Here is a 22,408-nt window from a genome sequence, read left to right on the forward strand (position 1 = left end):
TTGTGAAGACCTTCAGTGTATTGTCCTCAGCAGCAGCACAAGTACCAGAGCAATCTCTGCCCTATAGGCCTTGCCAGGCTAAGAAGAAAACATGGAAGAAGATGTGGATTAGCCCCCCTCCTGGCCAGAGAAAACACCCACCTGCCAGAGAATATTGGCAGGCAGAAAAGGAAGGAACTGAAAATTAATTTTTAATAGAGTTTCTCAGAAAATGGCAGACCTTCTCAGAGTATTTCAGACTCTTTTTTTGAAATGCAAAGTAGACATTTCAGTTAAAATCTGGAAAACTGAAGGTCTATTACTCCTATAAATATCTGCCATCAGAAATGGGTTTCCTGCTGGCATCACTAAGGAAAAAAGAGAGTTCTGAGAAGGGAGGGGGTTGCTAATATCAGAAAGTAATTCTCAACAAGAAACAACAAGCTATACTGATCTGAAAAAAACCAAAAAATTTATACTGACTGCTCCTGAGTACCACACACTCAACCCTATCCAACTAATTGCTCAGGGACCTATGGATAATTGGCATCTCCATGCTGATGGTTTGGTGATCTGGCAAAAGAGAACATTCCCCAATCATGTGAATAAAGGTTTTTAAAAATTTAGAGGCTCCTGTTCAGCAAAAAGAAACCAGTAATGCACAGAGACCTCAGCCTGTGTCAGAGACACAAGAGGCCTGATGCAAACCAGACACGAGTTGCCTGAGTTCTTTGGGAGAGAAGGAATTTCAGACTAGCGTGCCACAGGAGAGAGCCTAGAGAAGCTACTAGGTGCTCACACAGGCCATGATCAAGAAGACTAGAAAATAAAAAAACTAAAAAAGCTATAAATAAATATATTTTGGGGATATGATGTATGCTGACTGACATCCAAACACTGGCACAGCTTGCCCAGGAAAGTGGATGTCCATCACTGGAAGTGTTAAAAGACAGGTCGGATGATCCAGTTGAACAATGTCCCTGCCCACAGCAGTGGGGGTGGACCAGATGATCTTTAAAGGTCTTTTCTAACCCAAACAAAGCTATCAATTTTATGATTTCTTACTTCAGCACAGAAAGCCTAAAATTTCCTGGATCTGACAGTCTAAACTGCCATTAAAAGCAATGTGCTGTTTCCAAATATTTTTTTCAAACAGAAGAACTCCAACATCACAATTTTTTCCCAAAGAATGGGGCAACTCAAAAAGTTTGCAATGAGTTTTAGAGATTGTGACTTTCTTATTCAAATCCAGGCATTATGAAAAGAGGGGATGATAAATTATTATGTCCAAAGATTTATCTTTCCAACAAGAAGGAAGATAGAGTGGCAAAGTACAGAAGAAGGGAAACATTGGGAAACGGGAAAAGCAAGCATGTGTCCAGTGCTGCCTTCAGGCTTTATGTTTGACAGAAACAAGACACCCACAGAAAAACAGAATGTCTTTCTCTTTGGGGCAGATTATATGACTGTTACACCTGATTCCTGCTTCAAAAAACATGCAGTGTCTCCATTGCTTATGGATGGCTGCAGGTAGAAGCATCCACAGCAATTTAACACCAGTGAGCCCTGCAGAAAGAGTGGAAGGGACACCACTGCTGCAGGAGCAACTTTGCAAGCAGTTAAAGCCCATAGGGAAAGGTAGTACCTACTACTGTGAACAAAAACTCATTTGTAATTAAAAGCAAATCCCAAGAAGACTGTGTTGTGTCAGTTAGAAGCACACATGGATTTGGGGCAAACTGGGGAGATCTCTAAGGCTGACACTTGTGTCTTCTGCCTCAATACACCCAGAGAGGTGTCTAAACACAATCCTGTGCCATGTGCTTTAGGATGGCCCTGCTTGAGCAGAGAGTTGGACCAGAAGCCCCACTGTGGTCCCTTCCAGCCTGACACATCCCATGATTCTGTGGTACTCAGGAATTAAAGCTGAGGTAAAGACACAGGCATTTCACACCCCCAGTGCTCCCCTGACAGGGTGCTGAGGAGCAACAGTGCAGCACTGGTTCCTACTTGTGCCTCTGTGTAATCATGGGCCTATGGCTGGACTCCAGGTTCATAAATAGGACACCTCAGATCAGGTGCTGGCCTGCTCCCTGGCCAGCCCCAGCAGCAGAGCCTTGTGTAGGTATCTCAGAGGCTTGCTCAAAGATGCAGTCACAGATGCAGAGGCTTCCCCCATTATTTACAGGAACTACTGAGACCTAAGAAGTGGCTGCTGGGCTGATGTGGCCCAGTGCATTGCACACTGGTCACAGGGAGACACCACAAGCAGGGCCATGGTTATTTCTACCACCTGAGGAAAAGGGTGTCCCCATGCTTTCCCTACACAGGCTCTGCATCACCTCTTGATCCCCCAGAGTTCCTGCCTGCCAAGGAGGGAAAGGGGCCTGATGGCAACACTGTGGCTCCCTAGCACAGGTAACGTCTGATGGTTCAGGAGAGCTGGGAACAAAAAGCAGGCTGGAAGCAAACAGCCCCATCCCATCCAGCCGTGCAACATGACTCAACAGATCCACACAGGCAGGGCTGTGCAGGCTGTGAGCAGAAACCAAACACAGAGCGCGCCGTGGGCTGGCAAGCTGGGCCTTTTTTTTTTTTTTTTTTTTTTTTTTTTTTGGTGGAGTCTTATCCTTCTCTTGTATTTAAGCAGCACTTCCAAGAGGAAGAAAGAAAGGCTGGAAGAAAATACTGACTTGCCATGGGGTGGGGGCCTCTCACCAAGATCTGCTGTGCAGCTAAGAGGGATTTTGCCTGTTTTCCCAAAAATGTATACAACTGGTGGCTTTGCTGGGATGGAGAGAAGGAGCCACACGTGCAGGGAGAAGGCTGAGATGGGCAGGATACCCTGTGGCCGACAGAAGCTCCTCAGCTTGTGTAACTTGCCAGGGTAAAGAATTGCTCTGACAAGTTACACAGGCTTCTACAGCAGCTATGAATTTGATCCTATAAAAAACAAGTATCAACAACTTAATCACATGCCTGGGTCACATGGAAGCAAGGACAACACGCAGTAGCAAATGTTGACTTTTTTTCCTTTTTTTTTTTTTTTTTTTTTTTTTTTGAGTGTGTTTGTTTTTTAACATGAAGTGGGAGTGGAGAGTGAAATGTGGGTGAGGCTTTCTACTATTCACTGGGAGGAAATAGAAAGTGTTTGCAACAGCTCCTGCTTTGTTTTGCTCTCCCGCAGGAGCACGGGGCTCTCTCCAGGCTCTGCCAGGCCGGTAATGCCGCAGTTTTTCCAGGACTCCCAGCTTGTTCTGCAGCCCAGGGGAGCCCTCACGCTGTCTCACTGGCACTCATCGACGAGCCGGGCTGCCGTGGGCTAAGGGCAGGAGCTTTGGCCGAGTGCCTGGCACAGCCGTGAGCCGCTGGCAGCGGCGCTTGGCAGCGCTGTCTTTGGAAAAAGATGACGGTATCCAGAGTGGGCGATGTCAGCATCGCGGCCCGGGGAGGCCGCGGGGAGGAAGGCCGTGCAGGGCAGCCGGGAGCCTGAGTCACGGCGGTGCTGCGGCCCTGCCTGCAGCGCTGCGGCCCGAGCTCCGGCCCTGCCTGCTCCGGCCCTGCCTGCTCCGGCCCTGCCTGCTCCGGCCCTGCCTGCTCCGGCCCTGCCTGCTCCGGCCCTGCCTGCTCCGGCCCTGCCTGCTCCGGCCCTGCCTGCTCCGGCCCTGCCTGCTCCGGCCCTGCCTGCAGCGCTGCAGCCCGAGCTCCGGCCCTGCCTGCTCCGGCCCTGCCTGCTCCGGCCCTGCAGCCCGAGCTCTGGCCCTGCCTGCAGCCCGGAGCAGCCGCTGGCGAGGCGGCACGCAGCTGACAGGGCTCCCATCGAGACGTGCCTGTTCCCAGCAGCGCTGAGAGAGAAATGCTGGCTGGCACCGTGTGCCGCAGGCAGCCCGCCCTGGGGACCGGCCTCTCACCCGCAGCTCGGTCAGACCCCGGCGATCGCCGCCTGGCCAGATTTCGTTGGTCACTGCGGGGTATTTTTTTTTTTTCTAAAGACACATGTGCAGATCAAAGTGTCTGCAAGCGTCTCAAAGTGAAACAGTTTGTTCTAACTCACAGAAACCTCGGGGTTTCGTACTGTTCTGTCTCCACCTCCCTTCCAAGACCCGAGAGACTCAAATCAACCAACAAACCATTTTTTTTCCTTACAGTTTTCAAATGAAAGCCCTGTTTTTTCCTTATCTACTTCTGTCATGCAGTATCCAGTTACAGATCTACAGGTCTCACACTTGTGGTTGGTTTCCAACAATCCTGTTCACATTGGGCATAGATTTTTGCTATGGGCCAAAGTCACAGCAGGTCGATCAATGCCTGCTCCATCCACCACAGCAAGTACAGCAAACCAGCCCTCCCAAAGCTTTGCTCTCTTACACCATGAAGGGTTTATATAGGTGCAGCTATTTCAGCAAAGCTTTACTGGTGGATCTCGTGTGCACACATGTAAAACAGCCCAGGTGTGCCTACCTGAAGCTGGGAGGGCTGTGTGGAGCCAGGCTTCTGCCTCCTCCTCACACTGCGACTCACACAGCCCAGCCAGAACCAGCTGTGGGGCACCCTTGGCTCAGTTCTTTCCTTTTAACTCCTCTGGTACCATTAAAGCAGCACAGACTCAAATGTGGCTGTAGTGATGCTGCTATAAAAATATAGGAAGGGAAACTAGGTTTAACAAAGCATGACCCTTCATACTTGCATAACTCTTCACACTGGTACTTCTACCAGCATCAATCTCCTTGTGAAAATGTAAATTATGTCCCCAGCTGAAAGTCCTGCACAGGCACAGACACTGTGGGCAGATAAGACCCGTGTGCTACTCAGTGGGAACAGTTTGTGTCTTGCAAAGTATCCTGGTTTAGAGGAGCCAGAAATATAAAGGAGAATATTTGCTTTTCTTTTAAAAATAGCTTGTTCTAAGGAATGTCTTTTTCAACCATGAGAGAATACAACATGGAAGGGATACAGGACCTAATAACCCACCTGGAAATACTTTGTATGGAAAAGCAGTTTAGCTAGTTTGGGGATTTAGCCAAAGAATTATCAGACAGGCCTTGCTTGATATGATTTGGGTTTGTGGCAGCTTTTACAGCCCAGCAGGATTTCCCAAAGCTGAGGTGCTTTTAAGCTGCCTGTGTATGTGCCTGGCCCTTTTTGCAGTCCTGGCTTTTGGCCAAAGTGATTTCTGTTTGTGAGGGACTGAACAAGTGAGGATCATTACAACTTGGAAGGAGCTCAGTTCTTTCTGAGAGCTATGGAGACACAGACTGGGACAAAACAAGTATAGAAATGTACTGCAAAGTGGGAGCTGATAAGGAGATGGCATACTCCTGCAAATTTCAGCTGTTTAGGACATGGTTTCCAGGCTATGGAACCGCTCTTATGCAGAAGTAGGGGAACCTGGAGGCAGGAGAATAAGAGGTTTCCAGTAGGATTTGTGTGTATCTCCCACTCTGAGGCAATTGCACATCAGCAGATTGATATTCTGCTGACCATGGAGAATCTCCACAGCTGGGATTCTGCTCCTCATCCTCATGGTGATGAGCGACCATACATTCGTACACAACACAGGAGAAGCAGCACAGTGTTAAAAATTGTGAATTTTCAGAAGTCAACCGCAGAGCCTCTACTGCACTCTTTTCAGGAAGAGCAGTTCAATGAGAAGGTAAAGATGGGACCTTCCTTGCCCCCCCAGGTATTTTTTCAAGGTACAAAAGGGCTTCTAATGAAACTATCCCACTGCCTGAAGGACAGAACAAATGAACTCTGACATCCATGAGGCACCCCAGGTAGCATTTCCAAATGAAAATTTATGGGTCTTTTAGGGATCTTGGGGTGAGGGAAAAGAGAAGAAGAAAGAACAAAGTTAAGTTTCATGGAAAGCTGCTACTCTTCATTGAATCTAAAATAGAACTTCTTGGAAGTTTACCAACCAGGCATTTTTGTGTGGAAAACACTTAACTGTGCAGATTGGGCACTGTCCAAGTTAAAATAGACACCAGTACTGGATGGAATAATGTTAGGGGTCTAGATGTGTTGACTCTGAAATACCTGCCAAAGAGTCCCTGCTATGGCAAGACTTGGGACCTCGCAGCAGCTGTTATTTTTCTACAGCACATTATAGGTCTGGCTTTGGGTCTCCAACTGTGCATCCTCAGGATTTCAGGGAGGTGTCAGTGAGTTCTGGAGTGTAGCTTGTGCTTTACACTCAGTGCAGATCCAGTCAGTTCACTAACTGGAGTCCCGGGAGTTTGCTTGGTTTTCCTTTTCTGATTTGACACCTGCATGTGGAGAGATGACTTATGCCCAGCACTGCCCTTGCAGCAAGGGAGTGGGAGGAAAGGGATGTTGGAGTGTGGTTTTTCAGGACAGGTTTTTCAGTAATAAGACTGTTTTGTTCAATCCAAGTGTCTTTTTTAAAAGACTAAATCCATGTCTAGCATGAATCAAGGCACAGAAGGAGCAGAAAACAAGCTGGAAACTGGACATTCCCTGGAGTGTGATGGAACTTGCTTGAATTCAAGGATTTTTACATTTATATGTACTAGGGCTCGTGTTTCACACAATATTGATGCTTGACATGAATCTGGGCATTGGATGAGGACAAGGACAAGGAATGGGAGCACAGTTTTCAGCCTGGGAGGTTTCGTCCTCCCACTGAAAAGACCCAGACTTAACTTTGCTGTACCAATTGATCTCATGCATGGTAAGGAGAATTTTGAGATTTTTTCCTAGCCCTCTTCAAACTCTTCCTTCCATGCTTGCCATGATAGTATTGGAGCACCCACCTTTCCCATCTGCTTCTCTGCAAACACCTGCCCATGCAATTACTCTGTGCTTCACCTTGTGCTGAACATGATGCTGTTCTTGGTGAGTCAAATCAAATGAGGCATCAAGATGGTTTGACTTGTGCCTAGGAGAAACATGGTGCTGAAACTCTTCTTTGGTTGTGCACCATGGGGAAACCCTTTATCCAAATGGGTTTGTGTTTCCCTGCCCCAGCTGTCCCCAGTCTCGCATCATTGCCCTTAGATGTACAAACTACATGTATCTCAGCAAGCAAGGCTTTGCCAGCCAGGGCTGTTCTGAGAATACGTGATTTTTTCACTGTAATTTGGAAGGAGAAGCCTGTGTTCGTATTCTTGCCTGAGGCACAGCACAGCTCTTGAGCAGGACTTGTATTTCTGGTTTCTTTACAATACAAACTTTATCAGCCAGATGAAAGCTGAACTCCAGTTTTTCCAAAGAGGGTCACAACAAGCTTGGCTAGAGCCTTGAGCCAGTTAGCTGGGACTACACAGAACTCAGCCACTTGGTTCAAGCAGTCTCTCTCTCATAAAAACATAGAGCACCTCAGTATCCTCTTGCTTCCCTACTTTCATGCTCCGATTGCTCAGAAATGGGACAGGATGCAGTTGAGCTAGTGTATGTATGTCTGAGTATGTACCTGTGTATGAAAGGTGGGATCTTGCTTTTGGATAGTGTAAAGCTTGCATCCTTGCTGGTGGGGACTTCCAAAGGGGAGAGAGAAAGCACAGCCGAGCTGATCCCACATGGTGTCATCTCTGATGGGGCAGGAGAACTGTTAAGAGTTACATTCTTAGCAGATCAAAGCTGTATTCCCTGGTGGAAGCCAAGTGAAAGCTCATGTGCCTGTTTGGCAGCCTGTCATTTAGATAGGGATGAGCCCACAACTAACCCAGAAGCTAGTGAGAGGGAGGAGATGGGGAATGTATTGAAAAATGCCCTGAGAGGAGAGGCAGATGACACTGAGGAGCCAAGCCTGTCTCTCTGTCCAAGTACTGAAGTACTCGAGCTTGCAGAGACAAGGGAGCCATGTGATCCGTGCTGGAGCACAGGCACCTCTCCTGCAGAGAGGGCAGATGCTGCACCAGGTCAGGATGTCTCCTGGAGAGAAGCTGACTGCTGGGAGGTTTTCAAGGAGCAGTACAACCCTTTAGCTCTGAGAGGCAGGGTCTGGCATGAAAGTGTGAACAGACTGGGGTTTTAGTTGCTCTGGAAGAGCTAGAACATAGCAGCTGAGCAGAAAAGTTAAACTAAGTGTTTTTTATCCACAGAGAAAGTACTGGAAGGTAGTGGCTGACCCTTGGGAATAGGTTAAGTGAGCCAGATAGCAGCAGTGATAAAAGGGTGGACGTGTTATTGATGCACTCCCTCAAGGCTGGGCATGTGCTCCCTTGTGTCTGTGTGTCTAAACTTGAGGAGCTGATTCTCTCTTCTTTTTTTTTTTTTTTAGGCTGGCAACTTATGGTAGTGTAAGCAGATGGATCTCCATGTTGTGGTGATGGCAAAGGAGTTTTTTGAGAAATGGGGAGTAGGAAAGGTTTGTGAAGTGGCCTGTGCATTTCTGAGGTGTGAGGATAAGTAAGAGGCAGCTGGGAACAGGTGGTATGGTTTTGGGATCCCTGGGTGGGTAAAAGGTTGGGAAGACATTAGTAGGGTCTTAAAACATTCTTGGCAGGTAGCTCTGGGTGAAGGAGGCATCTGTACAAGGTGGTCTTGAAACATCTCTGCAGGGGCAGAGATGAGCAAGCAACCTGAGCTTGGTGTGAGGCAAGGCATAACAGGATAGTGGGCAGATGTTCTGGCACGTGCCTACACAACCCCCAAACCAGCCAGCTCTGTACTCCTCAAGGGACTTACTGTAACTTGAAGGAGGATTATTTACTAAGATCACTTTTTTTTTTTTTCTTTTTAAAAGAAAAATCAGTGCTTCATCAAAAGACAGTGTAAAGCAATGAAAAAAATAAAGTCACAGTGCCAGGAAGTACAGACCAAATTCACATCCCATGAGAACTAACCTGCTTGTAGCTTTGCTTCAAAAAATATTAATCAATTTATTGCCCATTAAAAATTCCCTTTGTCTCTTCTCAGTTGTGGTGCATGCTTGAGATCTTAAAGATGGCACTGTCAGTCCTTAAAGCAATATTTGACTTCAATTTACTTATTAACTTTCAAATGCAGGACACTGAAAACCTTTTCCTAAGGGCATCTTTGTGTTCTGTTTGAGAGAGTTACTGTTGTTTTCCCACCTCCCCTGAAGGGTTGTTTACAATACCATCTCTCCCTTTTAATCCTCTTTTCCTTTCATGTCTAACAAACAGTGTTAAACAGAACATGGGGGGAAAAGCAGATCTCACACATTATAATTATCTATAGTTAACTGAAGAAATCCTTCACATTTAGAGGTCTCATTTTGTAAAGTAATACTCAAGAAGCTTTTTCCTATATTTTTCCATACAAAAACTCTGTTTTTTCAAGCTTGAGGTTTGCATGCATAGTAAGTCAGATAAAGGGTTTCTGAGTTGATGTGCACTCTGTGCAGAGACTGAGCTGCCACAAACAGAATTTTCCTTATGAGATCCTCTGCAAGGGATATCTTGAGATGTACACACAAGAATGTGGGCAGTACCAAGATGTTAAGCTATGACAGAAAATATTACATTTCAAAACTGGCTGCTGTTTCTGCTGGTTATTTTTAGAGTTCCCCTTAATTTCTCTAGCTCTTTTTGCCCTGTATCTGAGCACTTTAAGACTGTGAATATATTTAGAGTAACAATTTTCCTGTGGGGAGGTGTGGGACTCCACATTACACAGATCTGAGAGGCTATTATTTGATGAGCACTTCTTTCAGCAGCAGCACCAACATAAGCATCCCCTGATTTCCCCTCTCCCACCACTCACTCACCCCTCAGCTGTGCCAGTTTCTGTGCTGTGTGGGAAACATATCACAGAACACATCCAGGTTAAAAATAGCTGGAAAAGAGAGAGAGAAAGAGAGAGAGAAATGAATTCCAGAACCTGGACTAATATGCTATATGTACATCCAAAGCCGATACAGCAGAACCTTTTTAGCTCAGATTCCATCTGTCTGTCCAGCTCCATCAATAATTTGTACCTGATTTCACACAGGACTGAAAGGTAGAAATTTCAACAGCTACTGATTTCCTCTCCAAATTTTGTGCAAACTGATTGCAGTGTGAGGGGCAGGGACCTCAGCTAAAGAAATGCAGCCAGCAGTCACCTGGCTATGTGCATGCTGGCTGGCCATGTATGCATTAGCTGATCAGCCAGCATATATGGACCTGACTGCAGCCCAGGAAAGGGTCTTGGAGCATATAATGAAGGAAGAGTGGAGCTCATTGCAGCCATTTTATTTTAGGAGGAGAGGAGAGAAGAGAGGTGAATATGAAGCAGTGGTCAGAGACCTTCAGGACACCATGAGCCACTAGTTCCACTGCTCAGAAAGCAATTTGTTTCAAAAAGGCCTGAAATTCTACAAAATAAGGCCTCTTCTGCATGTGAGCCTGTAAATCAAGTGAGCCTGTAAATCATACAATTTGGGAGGAAGCTGAGAGCTCAGCCTCACATTCCTGTTTAGACTTCAGCAACCACTTCTGCTTTTAGCACTCCGAACACCAGTGGAAACCACGGATACTGATTTCTTTCCCGTACTCAAATGTCACTTAAAGCCCTTGTTTCTCCTGAATAACTCTTTTAAGCACTTGCTTCATTTTTGTTCCTACCTGCCTCCTTTCCAATTTACTACAGTTTGCCAAGAGCTTTGCTCCATTCTCTTCTTTTGTATCCTTCATGCTTCCCCTCCAATGGATGACCTCAAATTTGGTACAGGGCGGTACACAGAATATTCCGTGAATTGTATCTGAAAATGATGAGAATTTTGGTGCAAACAAAAGTTGGCTCTTCCTACCCACCCCCTCTCCCCCTCTGAGGGAAAAGAGACCTCGGGTCTCCTCACTGCTTCTGCTGATCTGCAGAGAGGACTGGGTGGGATGGGAGCCACAGGGTGGAACAGTAGCCATGAGACACCCTATGAGCCATGGCTGTAGTCCATGGCCAGAAAAGGCTCTTTATGATCCTGTCCTGAGGTGGTTTTTCAGCCTCTGGTTGCATGTGCAGGATGCAAGGGAGATGTGTGGCCGCTCGTAGGGGACTGTGTCTGTGTCAGAAGCACACGCTGTCTTTGGCAGGGGAGCTTTCATCGGATAGAAACTGCTCTATTCCTACCATTTGTGGTCTTCCCTAGTAGGAAAAATTATCATTGCCATGGGCACATCTTGGGTTTCTCCAGGTGGGAAACTGGAGGTTTTGGGCAGTTGGGGATTTTCCTGGTGTGGGAAATCCCTGGGTGGCAATAATCCAGTGTATTGGGCTGTGTGCCATCCCTGCTGCAGACACCCAGGAACGTTACTGGGAGTTGCACCCATTGTGATCTGTTTGCAGATACTCCAGTCTCACCACATGTCTGGAGTGAGGTGTGATGGGAAAGGCCTGAGAAGGCTCCCAGGGAATCTGCCTGTGTTAATTCCCTTGTCATTGCATACCTCTGGGTCTGCTCCAGTCTGCACACTGGGGGAGCTGCTAGAGCTCGGCTCAGCTCCTGCAAAAGAAGTGTCTTCATAGGCTTTCCTAGCACTGATTTCTCTTCTGGAACTAGTTCCTATAGGGAATTTTTTTTTCCCCAAAGGGAAGAATGTAGCCATTTTGCAAGGTACCACGGGGGACCTGTAAAAGAGATCTAAAGCAGAAGCCAGAGCTGCCTTGCTGGAAAGGAGTGCTAGAAGGTCCCATCTTTTCTCCTCACCAGACACACAAGCAGGGGAGGTGCTGGTGAATTTTTACCAACATGGAGCAGCCTCATGCAGAGTGGAGTGGCCCTTACCGTGAGTGATGTTAGGATCTTGCTTTATTCTTGGGTAACTACTGAATTTGGGGAAGTGGTGGCAGGGGAGAGTGATCAGAAAGCTGGCAGAAATTGTGTAATTGGTGTATCAAAGGTCTTTTTACTCTCCTCAAGTCACATTTTAACAGTACCCATTTTATTCTATGTGTCAGTAAACAACAAAATTGTTACTGATAAAACTTGCCTTAAGCAACAAGACACATGTGAACAATAAAGCACTAAGAGCCACATTTTCAGAAGTGTGTGTGCAGAAATGTCTATTGTACAATGTATAAGCAGCATGTGGTCTGGATGTGGCAAGCAGCAACGGGAGAGGAAAAGGGGAACAGATGGAACCTGTACTTGAGTGACAAGAGCGGACGTAGGCTCAGATCAAATTTTGTACTGTGCAGAGGCTGAGCTTTTGAAAAGCCTTAAATAACAACCACATTTTAAGGAGGACTGCACTAATGGGGCATGCAGATAAGCACACCAAATGGTGCAACTGCAGAGCACACAGCACTGCAGACAGTGATATATACAGAGCGTATGAAAAGTTTGCTCTGACACGCCAGCCATGCATACAATCAAAGGTGTGCACATTTTAGAAACATCAGCCTCCCTGAAACCTCAATGACTTAGCAATAAAACATCAGGAAATGATAAGTCAGGGTCAAAAAGGTCTGAGAATTCCACACAGCTGAAATAAAGATTGAGCAAGAAGAATTAGCATCAAGAAATCAGATTCAGATGTTTAAAGCTGGTTGTCTGAACCAAGTTAATATAATGCACCATGTGTCACTTCAAAACGCTCGGATCGTGCAGCTGGGAAGCTCTTTCCATGATTGTGAAATGCAGCAGTTCACTGGATCTGAGAAGGCTGGGATGGCCATGTCTGCCTGGACACGAGCAGGCTATAAATGATGAATTGGGATTACAGCCTTTAATATCCCCGTCCAGTTTTACCAGTTCCCCGAACCACTAGCACAGAAAACCAGCCCTGCAGCAAGGCCTTATGAAGATTCTACCTTCACATATTCTGGACTTGCTTTCTGTCTCCATTCATCTCCCCATGGACTGAAAATCCTCACGCTCTTTTTTCCAAATGCGAAGCACTGATGATCCACACCCCTTGCTCTCTTACTTTCATCCTATTTAAAAGAATCCCTATTCAGCTACCCAGTCTTTTCCAGGAAAATTATCCTCTTTCTGTCCATTCTACCAAGTCTAGAGTTCACAGCTCTAGAAAATCATGTTTTTAATCTGTCAGTACTATGGGACAATCACATTTTCACTCATCCTCACACTTACATAGAAGGAAGCCCTTACCTGTATGAAAGCAGACCAGCACAACAACCACCTATGTGGGACACTGTAAGTTTGCAAAACTTGCACAATTTCACTGCTAATTTTTTTTAGTTGGATTCATATCAGCTTAGAGATACAGATGTATTGGGTATGCTCCTTCCTAGCAAAGTAATCCAAGAATCCAGCACTGCTCACCTGAAATCCACACCTCGCAGGAAATGAGGATTCCATAGGTATGAGGGTTTTGCAGAATGGCAACTTGCTTGTTTTGTGGATTTGTGAAATTTTATAGCTGGTGGGAGTGGCTCTTTCCTAGAAAAAGGTCACACACTCATCAGTCCTTGGGTGAGAAACTGATTAACTGTAGATCAGAATAAATTCTGTACTCTTCCATGCACAGTTTGTGACCAGTTCTGGATTGGGTGATGGTGTACACACAGAAATATTTGACAATACAGGTATTAGGCTCTCATATCATAGATCTTTTCTCCTGTTCTATTCACATGCATTTTCATGGCAGCTGGACATGCATTATACAGCTATGGGCTAAAACTCTCTGGTACAATTCTGGTGAAGCCAAAGACAAATGTGACACTGTGATTTATGTTGTGAGCAAAACAGACCAAGGAGTGTTCTCTCCCCCATCATCAAGTGGCGCAGCAGAGCTTTTATACACGGCAAGCTCCTCTCCCACAGCCACCTCCAAACAAAACAGGGTGGCCCAGCCTAAGGAAAAACATCTCAGAGAGGGCTCACAGGCAACAGGCAGAGCTGTGCCAAGGGGGGCTGGAACCTGGGCCCTCTCCTGGGGCAGATACAACCAAGACAAAGCCATTTTTTAAATCTTCAGCCCTTGCTGATCTCAGAAGACTCTGTGTAAAATTCAGCATCTTCTGTCATTTGAAGGTGAAGTGCACAGCCTGAGTTTTACACCTAGGCTATGGGAAGTTGGTTGGGGTTTGCTCTGTTGCTGACAGCTTGAAATTTCCACTTGCAGCTCCTTCCTGTTTCCTTTTCAGACATGCATCATACAAACCCAGAGAGGCTGCACAAATGTACCAAAACGGTGAGAAGAGAGGACATTCCTTACCACAATGAAGTTTTTAGTATGCCTACTCAACACTGAAGCAGCAGAAGCAGACCTGGGCAGGCACTTCCCATACCCACATCCTGCAGATACATACCTTGGTGCTGATGGCAACCTGAAGTACACATCCACAGCTCCCATCCCACCTGGGATGCCACATGGCATACTCAGACATCAGAACATAAGGACTGGGAAGTGTGCTGGGGCTTTTTTTTTTTTTTTCTTAATTTAAAACTTGCATCACTGCTGCTGCCTCACAGAGAGTTGGGTCATTCACTGCCAGTTTTGAAAGTGACAGTGTGCATGCTGGGGAGGCATACATCCCATGTGTCCCCAGCATGGGATGGGACCTCTAGGAGGGATCACTTGCATATATACATATATATATATATATATATATATATATCAGACAAATGCCTGACTTCATATTTGGGCCACATGGGAAGGCAGGACTTGCTGCCCGGAGCCCATACTTGCCCACAAGCCCTCCAGGCCTGAGATCCCCTGGCCACGTGGCACTTCACTGTGTCTGGGGATCTCCCAGCCATACAGCACCTCGCCATGCCTGGCAGGGAGAGCTGATGGAGTCCATGGCACTGCCCCACCTTGCTGCAGCTATGCACAAGAGCTCTGGCTGGCTCCTGTGTCACTTTGCCTCACCCCATCAGCACAGAGAGTGAGAGGTGCCAGCCACATTGTGAGGAGCACATGACATATCTAAAACAAGGGAAGAATTTTAGCCCCCTTTGCTTTCCCTTTGCCCCACCCATATTGCACTGCCATTAGAATGACCAAAATTATCCAGTGACATAATTCATCACCCATAGAAAAGCACAAACCACGCAAATTCCTCCTGGAAATTTCCTGAGGAAACAGGCTTTCTAGGCTCTCAATGCCTAGAAAAACTCCTTGACCAGTTACTTCTCCCCCAGACATTTTATCAGGAAGTGAAGCTCATTGAATCAGTGATTCACTCCCCACTCAGCACTGGCTGACTGCATTTTGTGTGCCTTGGGCTAAGAATCATGTCATTCTTTGCTCGGGTCCAGGACACCTCTGATATGTGCTAGAATATCTCTGGCATGTTACAATTAAGATTATTTCAAATTTCATGGGGGAGGCATTTTCATGCACTGCATTTTTTTACAGGGGACTTCAGCAGGGCCCACCCAAACTACCATATCAACAACACAAAGAAATCAAAAAACACCTTAGCATGGTGCTTTCCTTGCCTATGTTTGTATAAAGCTTGTTTACAGCCAGCAGGCCAGGATAAAAAGGTCATTTATAGTATGTGCTGTGGCACTGCTCGCCTGAATTTTAGGAGTCAGCAACTTGGATAAACTCTTGAGGCAGCTTGCAGACAGCGTTAAGAATGTCTTTTCCGCCTACTGCAGGAAGCTGGTCAGTGTATCAAAGATCAAAGTTGCTCACACCAAAGCAAGAAGGTTACCTACAAGCAAAAAAGTAACTACAAATGCTCAGGTTTGGATGCAGGATTTGCATGTATTGGTCTCTAAATTTGACCATAAACCACTTGAAGCAATTAAAAAAACCCAAACACTTGCTGCAGCACCACCCAGATTACTCACAGGCTAATCCTCCTGTTGCAGGGATAACAAGATGTTATCAAGATGTTTGATATGACTTTGAGGAGATAAGTTTATTGAAAATCATATTAGAGACTTATTTAGAGAATGTAATGACCTTAAGTAGCTGTTCTTTAAAAGGGCTAACAAAAGAGTATGTGACCTGAAATGGGCATATATTGCAGGGAAGTCACTTCCCTCTGCTACACATACAGCATCTGCAGAATAGGCAAATATTTATCAGGAACTGAAGCTCATTGAATCAGTTAATTGTTTCAAAAAAAAACCAAAACAACCAAAACCAAGCCCTAAGAGATGTTTTTTTTAATATATCTCAAAAAATCAGAAAGGTAGTCAGGACGTTTTCAGAAATTCTTCCTGAAATAAGTGTCCCTGGGATAAAACACAGCTAGGAATGACTTTTGAGAAACTTTTGGTCAGCTCTAGCAGTTTTAAAGCAAACCTGAGTGCTGCTGCAGTCACTGCTGCAGGACTGCACTGGGAAGAAAGACTGGCAAGGGAATTCAAGCTAGCATGTCTACCCTCTCTTCTCTCTTCTCTGCTCCACTGCAGAATAAGAAATCAGAGAAAAGACAAGCCTGATTTTTAAATTTTATTGGTGGCTCTAGTGGGCTCTTGCACACAAACAGGATTCAGGATCATTTTGGGTCGATTTCCTTTCAATTCTGCATCCCTGCTCTGTTCTGGTTTACTATTCTGCAGCTCCCTGTACAAACAGGATCTTTCCTCAACAATGTTCTGCCACATCATCTTCCTTCCTTTGTATACAGGCTGCTCCTGCCTGTTACATACCATGCGGCTTCCTAAGGCACCTCATTTCTCAATGCTAGCAAAAACAGGAACCAAAAGCAAAGCAGCAATAAACGCTTAATTCTCACCGCAGTTAAAAATGAAATCTTGAAAGTTTCCGATTCAAGATGACTTTGCTGTTAACGGATTGTTTTCCTAGTTTAGTGCTCTGCAGTCAATGTGCAAATGAGGTGCTTGTAGTATTTATCAGATTCAAATGCCACTCCGGCAAGGTTTGCAACACTGACCCACGCTTTTCCTCCTTTTTTATTGGTGTTGAAAAGTGAACCCAGCTGAGCAGAGTACGCATTGCTTCACTGTTCACCTCTTTTCTGCCATCTTGTAAGGCTTTGCTGTCTGATTTTTGCTCCGGTGAGGTTCAATAGCATGTGTACAGGGACAAGAGAAAACCACAGGCTGCAGTACATATTGCACAAATGCTGTTATTATTCTGAGGCCTGAAGAAACAAGGAAGGAAGCTTGAGGCTGGTGGTTTGGCAGGTGTGAGGCCTTTTTCACACAGACATCTGTTTCAAGTGGTAGCTCTGGGCTCGGGGATGAGCAGGGAACGTCTGTCACTCCCAGCCCTTCTCTGTGTCACAGCACAAGGGGCTTTGGGCTCCCAATGTCAGCTCTTTGCTCAATCTGTGCTCCGAGACTCTGCTCTCTTGTATTTGTGGGGCAGGGCTGCAGAGTGAGGTGATTCCTCCCTGCAAACTGCCTGAGACAGAGATGCTGCTGCTGCTGCTGCTGCTGCTGCTGCCATGCCAGCATGCACAAAATGGATGGGGTTAGAGTACAAAATGGGTGAACAGCAACATGTGCACAAGCTCAACATGCCCAACAAGCTCCACGCGAGCACCTGGTGAAAACCGTTTGGATGTTACCACATACCCCTCATCAAAGGGAACTTTTCTAATCCCATTAGATTATTTCTAGAGTTTTGGGCAACTCTACTAGTGATCCCATTACAGTTTTGAATAGACTGCTTCATTTGGCAGCACGTTACAGCACACCCTCTGTGGGGCCTTAGGAAGGAATTCATTAGTGTTTGATGGTTAATTATCTATGCAATAATATCTGGGATTCCACCTTAGAAATCATTTATAAAGTAACTGCAGTTTTTAGGGCTGGATTCTGCTGTACTAAGCACATGTGTAGGGAGGGAAAAAAGGGTTCGCATAATATCCTCCCCAGAAAGGATTCTTTGGGACAAGTTAGTTTTGAGCCACATTGTTATTTTAAATGACAATAAGTTCTTTCTCCTGTAGTTCATGGCCAGCTTTAATGAACATTTAGCAACTTAATTATCTTTAAGACTGCTACTCCTCTATTACAGATTGCTGACATTGGTCAAAGAATTCAGAAATTGCTGGGGGAAGGGCAGATATGCAGAAAAGCAGAGACTGAGATATATGTATACAGCTGCCCTCATTTCCATAAGAAATCAAGCTGAAGCAATTTCAAGGTGAGGGACTGTGGTTAATCCCTCCCAACACACTCATTAATACATCTCATAACAAGTCTCCTTGTCCACTGACAAGGAGAGTCAATCAAGCACCACTTTAGTCTGGGCAGGAGAAAGGCTACAGTTTCATAGGGGCTGTTGGGTTTTATGGCTTCTTCAGAGGTTTTGAGCTGTGCTGTGCTGATGTGCCTCCATTCAGAACTGAGCAAGGGGTAGGTGAAGTGATGGGAGAACTCAGCTGCTGTCTTTGCTTCATGTTGCAAATGACAGAATAAAATCTGCTGATGTCAACACCAGAATGGGCAAAATCATGGCAAAATGAAGGGCTAGACAGCATTTTGATATTCTTAAAAAGGGAGGCAGAATTCCTGATGTTAAGCATCCTTCTGCCATGCTTAACATGATCTCTAGGACCACCATGTCATCTGTGGTGGTCATGTGTGAGGAGCACCACTGAAGCACTCATAGAAATCTAATAAAGTTCAGAGTTGGACTGCAAGAAAAAAATTATTTTGTCCTGAGGATTAAAAGAAAAATAATGAAAGCAAGCCACACACAAGGAAGCCTGATGTTCCAGCTTTGGTATTATAATTTTTTTTCTTTTTCCTATCTGACAAATATCAGCATGACAGCAAACAGAACCCTCCTAGTTCACATGGCGGCACAGCTTAACTGTGCTGGTAAGTGGTGAATTGGCTCCTTGCTCTAGCATGCCCCTAAATAGTACCATTAACATGTGGTTATAGTCAGAGAGCACATTTGGTAGGAAATAACACCTTGTTACTTCCCAGATTATCTGCTCTCTATGGGGTAAATATTTTAAACATCGTGCCGGGTTTTAGCAGCAACATCCCTATTAAAGTAAATGGGATCTGAGTGAGGGTAAATCCAAGCACGCAGTGCCGGGACAGCACACCTATAAATCTTCTGTGCCTTACGCTCTGTGCTTTATTCGCTGACAAAGGACAAGTGTTTGCTGCCTTTGGAAGGTTCCTAAAGCACAAAGGGAGGGTGTGTGCTCGGCATTGCTTCCTGTACTCTGGCTGCTGCTACAGCACGACAGCCCCAAGCAGGAAGGACGCAGGGATCCGCAGCTCCGCAGCGCAGGCTGCAGCCACGCCAGCGGCAGGAATGTGGCTTTCAAGGGCCAAGGAGCGCAGCTCACTCCGGGCTGCAGTTTCACCGTGGTAAAGTTAGTTTTGAAACAGCATCTGCCTTTAAGCCAGGAAGTATTTCAGGCAACAGATACCTTACAGGCATCTTCAAGCTTACTGAGTATGAATCAAGCAATTTTGGTGTAAATTTTGTCTTCTGCTCATATCAATCCCATCACAGTAGTGATGATAAGTGCCCCAGTCTATGTAACAGCAAAGGCTGGGAAAGGCCCTTTCCTTAGGGTAGCTACCTTAAAATAAATAACTGGAGTTTGAAAAAACGAGCCTGCTCTCTCCAGTAGGCATCGTTTCATGGTTTAATACGATAAATGTAGCCTACATGTGCACAGTATGTCTGGCAGCGTTCTTTGTTACTTCACTAGATGGCGTGTGGTGGTGCCTGGCAGGGGGGAGGGAAGGGAGAAGAATTAATTCAGTGTGTAACTGGGTGCACCGCACTCCTGCCTCTGATGTGCCTTTAACAATGTAGATCTATGAGTTAATGTTTCAAGACTGAGAATTAAATTTCCAGCTGAAACTTTTGCCAGAGGAGTGCCCTTAAATCAGCAGTGGGGCAGGACCGGTTGAAAAGATGTTTGTTAGACCGACCTGTTTCCTAGGCAAAACATGCTTTCAGAGACATAAGTTCTTCAAATCTAAAACAGGCCTGAAGAAGAGCTCATGTGTCTGTTTACTACAACATGGTCAGCTGGTAGACCTAATCTCTTTCTATAAATTCTGTCATGGTTATAGCCTCACACCATCACTGCTGCTACTCTACTGTAAAAACATCCAAAACTTTGTGTGGTTCTTCAAAAGGCAAGCCATAAGGTTAATTTGTGCTCTCACTTTCCCTGGTGTATACCCTGGCAGAGCTGTCCTCTTTTGTTCTTCTATTAACTATTTATGCCTCCCACTTTGCAAAAGAACAAGACCCAGCTCTGCCCTGAGGCGCTTCCTCTAGTGGGATGACACAAAATCACCCTCGAAGGGCACTCACAGTGCACGTGCAGTGAGAATCTGCACTTTTCTTGCTTGGGAAAATAGCCATTAAATCTTCAAGGCCTCAGACATGAATCACGGAAATGGCTGGATCCACGAGGGACGTTCCAGGCTCCCTAACACAAACACTGGCAGTGAAGCTCTCCACAGAGAGGTTTCTTGGTGAGCACACCCGCTCTCTGGGCAGCGCAGGGGCTGTGCGGTTTCACAACTGGCCTAAGCTGACCTACAGCTGGGCTCCAGCCAAAAGGCAGCTCTCCCCCTCTGCTGACTCTTGTGCTCCTTTGGCTGTAGGGTCTGTGGTGCCAGGGGCTGATTGGTCTCAGTGCAATCCTCCCCTTCTGGTGTTTTTCTCTTTTGGTAGGGTTAATTGGCTCAGTTTGCTGAATTGGCTGACTGCTTGGGTGGACACTGGAGCTGGCACAAGGAGATGGCCAGGGTTGCCGAGCTGGAAAGTGCAAGTCTGGCCTTTCTGCCACTGTGGGGCTGGGCCCCCAGGAGTCAGAGGGCTGTGCACCAAACCACACAGCTTCTGCAGTGCCCACAAACCACCCCAAATGCCCGCGGGAGGAGGGCAGGGCAGGCCACTGCCTTACCATGGGACGGATGCAAACATTCCTCTGCTCCTTTGAACACAGAGAAAAGGGCTTTAAAAACCATCTGTTAAAGAGTGGTGCCATGAGGAAAACACATCTGATATATGTGCAAGTGTGGGGTTTTCCTGTGGTATTTAGGCCTGAGGTGTTTACAGTTTTACCATCCAGCTATGCACCCAAGCTGCAAATGTGTTCAGTGCAACCCATGCACTAGATTTAACACCTGCTGCACCATGGCTATAGCTACAGCAGCAGCTTATACCTGGCTGAATCTGCCACATCATGGTCAACACTCTCTCCAAAGAACAAAATGTTGTCCAAAATCAAGTGTCTTTCTTTCTTGGTTATGGCACGCTGCTGATGGGAGAGTGTATTTGGTAGGTGCCTGACCTGGGGGAAGAGTGTCTGGTGAAGAGTCAGTGCTGCAGCTGTGTGGGGAACTGTGCAGAAAAGGACCTAGTGCTCACACTGACTAGGCAAAACGGGCAAACACTGGCAACCAGCTGAACTAGAGGCCCCTCAGCATTCCCTGAAGGGAGAACTCATTCTTCCCTCATCTGTCAGGTTTGTGTGACCCCTGTAAGATGAAGCTACAGAGTAAGACAAGTTCTGCCAGGATTAAGCCACTGCAGCCTCTCCATTAACCTTCCCCTGAAGCAAAAGAGGTTTAAGATGTTAATGGAAGAGGAAAACCAGGGTCATTGGATGGCTTATAATCTGTTCTGTAGGAAAGGCAAGTTGCTACGCAGCTTACTTCAGTATTTCCATGAAATGCTCCTCCTGTTTTAGATCAGCTCATTCAGCTACCTCAGCCTCAAAATGCAGTTGTCTTAGCTAACTAATTTGGTTCACAATTCCCCATGCCACCACTCCAATCTAGTAAATTGAAACATCTGAATGAACCCAGGAAAAAAACTGCAAGAGATGTCCTTACTTTATTCCAAATAGTCTGTGCTTTGAAAATCACTGTGCATGCAACATTTCTCTGCACATAGCCACCAGTATCCTCTCAGCTCAGACTCTTGGTTCAGGGTCCCACTCTGCTATTCCTTCACTCCATCTCCATAGCCTCCCAGGGTTTAAACCTGTCTTACTGTCAGTATATTGTTTGAATTACAGAATTGCTCATATATGTCTCTCCTTCTAATAAACTTACAGCAAAGAGTAAAGAAAGAACTGTTTGGGCTATAGAGAAATGCTGCCAACTACTGTAACAGGAAAACATTACAACTCCCTTTTGCCCCAAAAATAACATTTTCTTGCTGTGGGTAAATAGCTATTTCAGTTCTTCTGGGAGCAGTAATCCTGGCCCTCCTTTTCTCCAAAGGCAGCGTGCAGTCCTCCATCCCATAGAGAAGCTCATTTCCACAAGGCATGTCCAGACAGCATCAGCATCTGCCTAGGAGTGGGGACAGTAGAGATGAGAACAACGGCAGAGAGGAATGCTCCAAGGGAAGTGGCTCATGCACATGACAGAAGATAAAAAAGCATTCCTCACCAGAACAGCACTCAAAGTGCTTCATCTGCCTGAGAAGGGCTCTCCTTGGGTTTCTTCCCCCTCTATTCCATACCCTGGAACCTATAATTCTGAAAGTGAATCAGTGTCTACAGAGATGCTGATGGCTGTGTTTCATGCAGTGCCATCTCAATTCTGTACCTTGAGGCAAGTCCCCTTGCCTCTGCCATGTTCTTGCCCAGGTTCAATGCATCTTCAATGCTCAGG

General features: G+C 46.0%; 1 long non-coding RNA gene across 3 annotated transcripts in view; it reads right to left on the reverse strand.

The window, feature by feature from the left end:
- LOC131096599 (uncharacterized) overlaps positions 1-22,408 on the reverse strand; it is a 59,338-nt gene that overhangs the window by 19,848 nt on the left and 17,082 nt on the right. For all 3 annotated transcript variants that reach the window (XR_009115996.1, XR_009115995.1, XR_009115994.1), the window contains exon 2: positions 9,677-9,744. This is a non-coding gene — a long non-coding RNA (uncharacterized LOC131096599). The remainder of the gene's footprint in view (positions 1-9,676; positions 9,745-22,408) is intronic.

This window comes from Melospiza georgiana, chromosome 2 (assembly GCF_028018845.1).
Source record: "Melospiza georgiana isolate bMelGeo1 chromosome 2, bMelGeo1.pri, whole genome shotgun sequence".
Classification (NCBI taxonomy): Eukaryota; Metazoa; Chordata; class Aves; order Passeriformes; family Passerellidae; genus Melospiza; species Melospiza georgiana.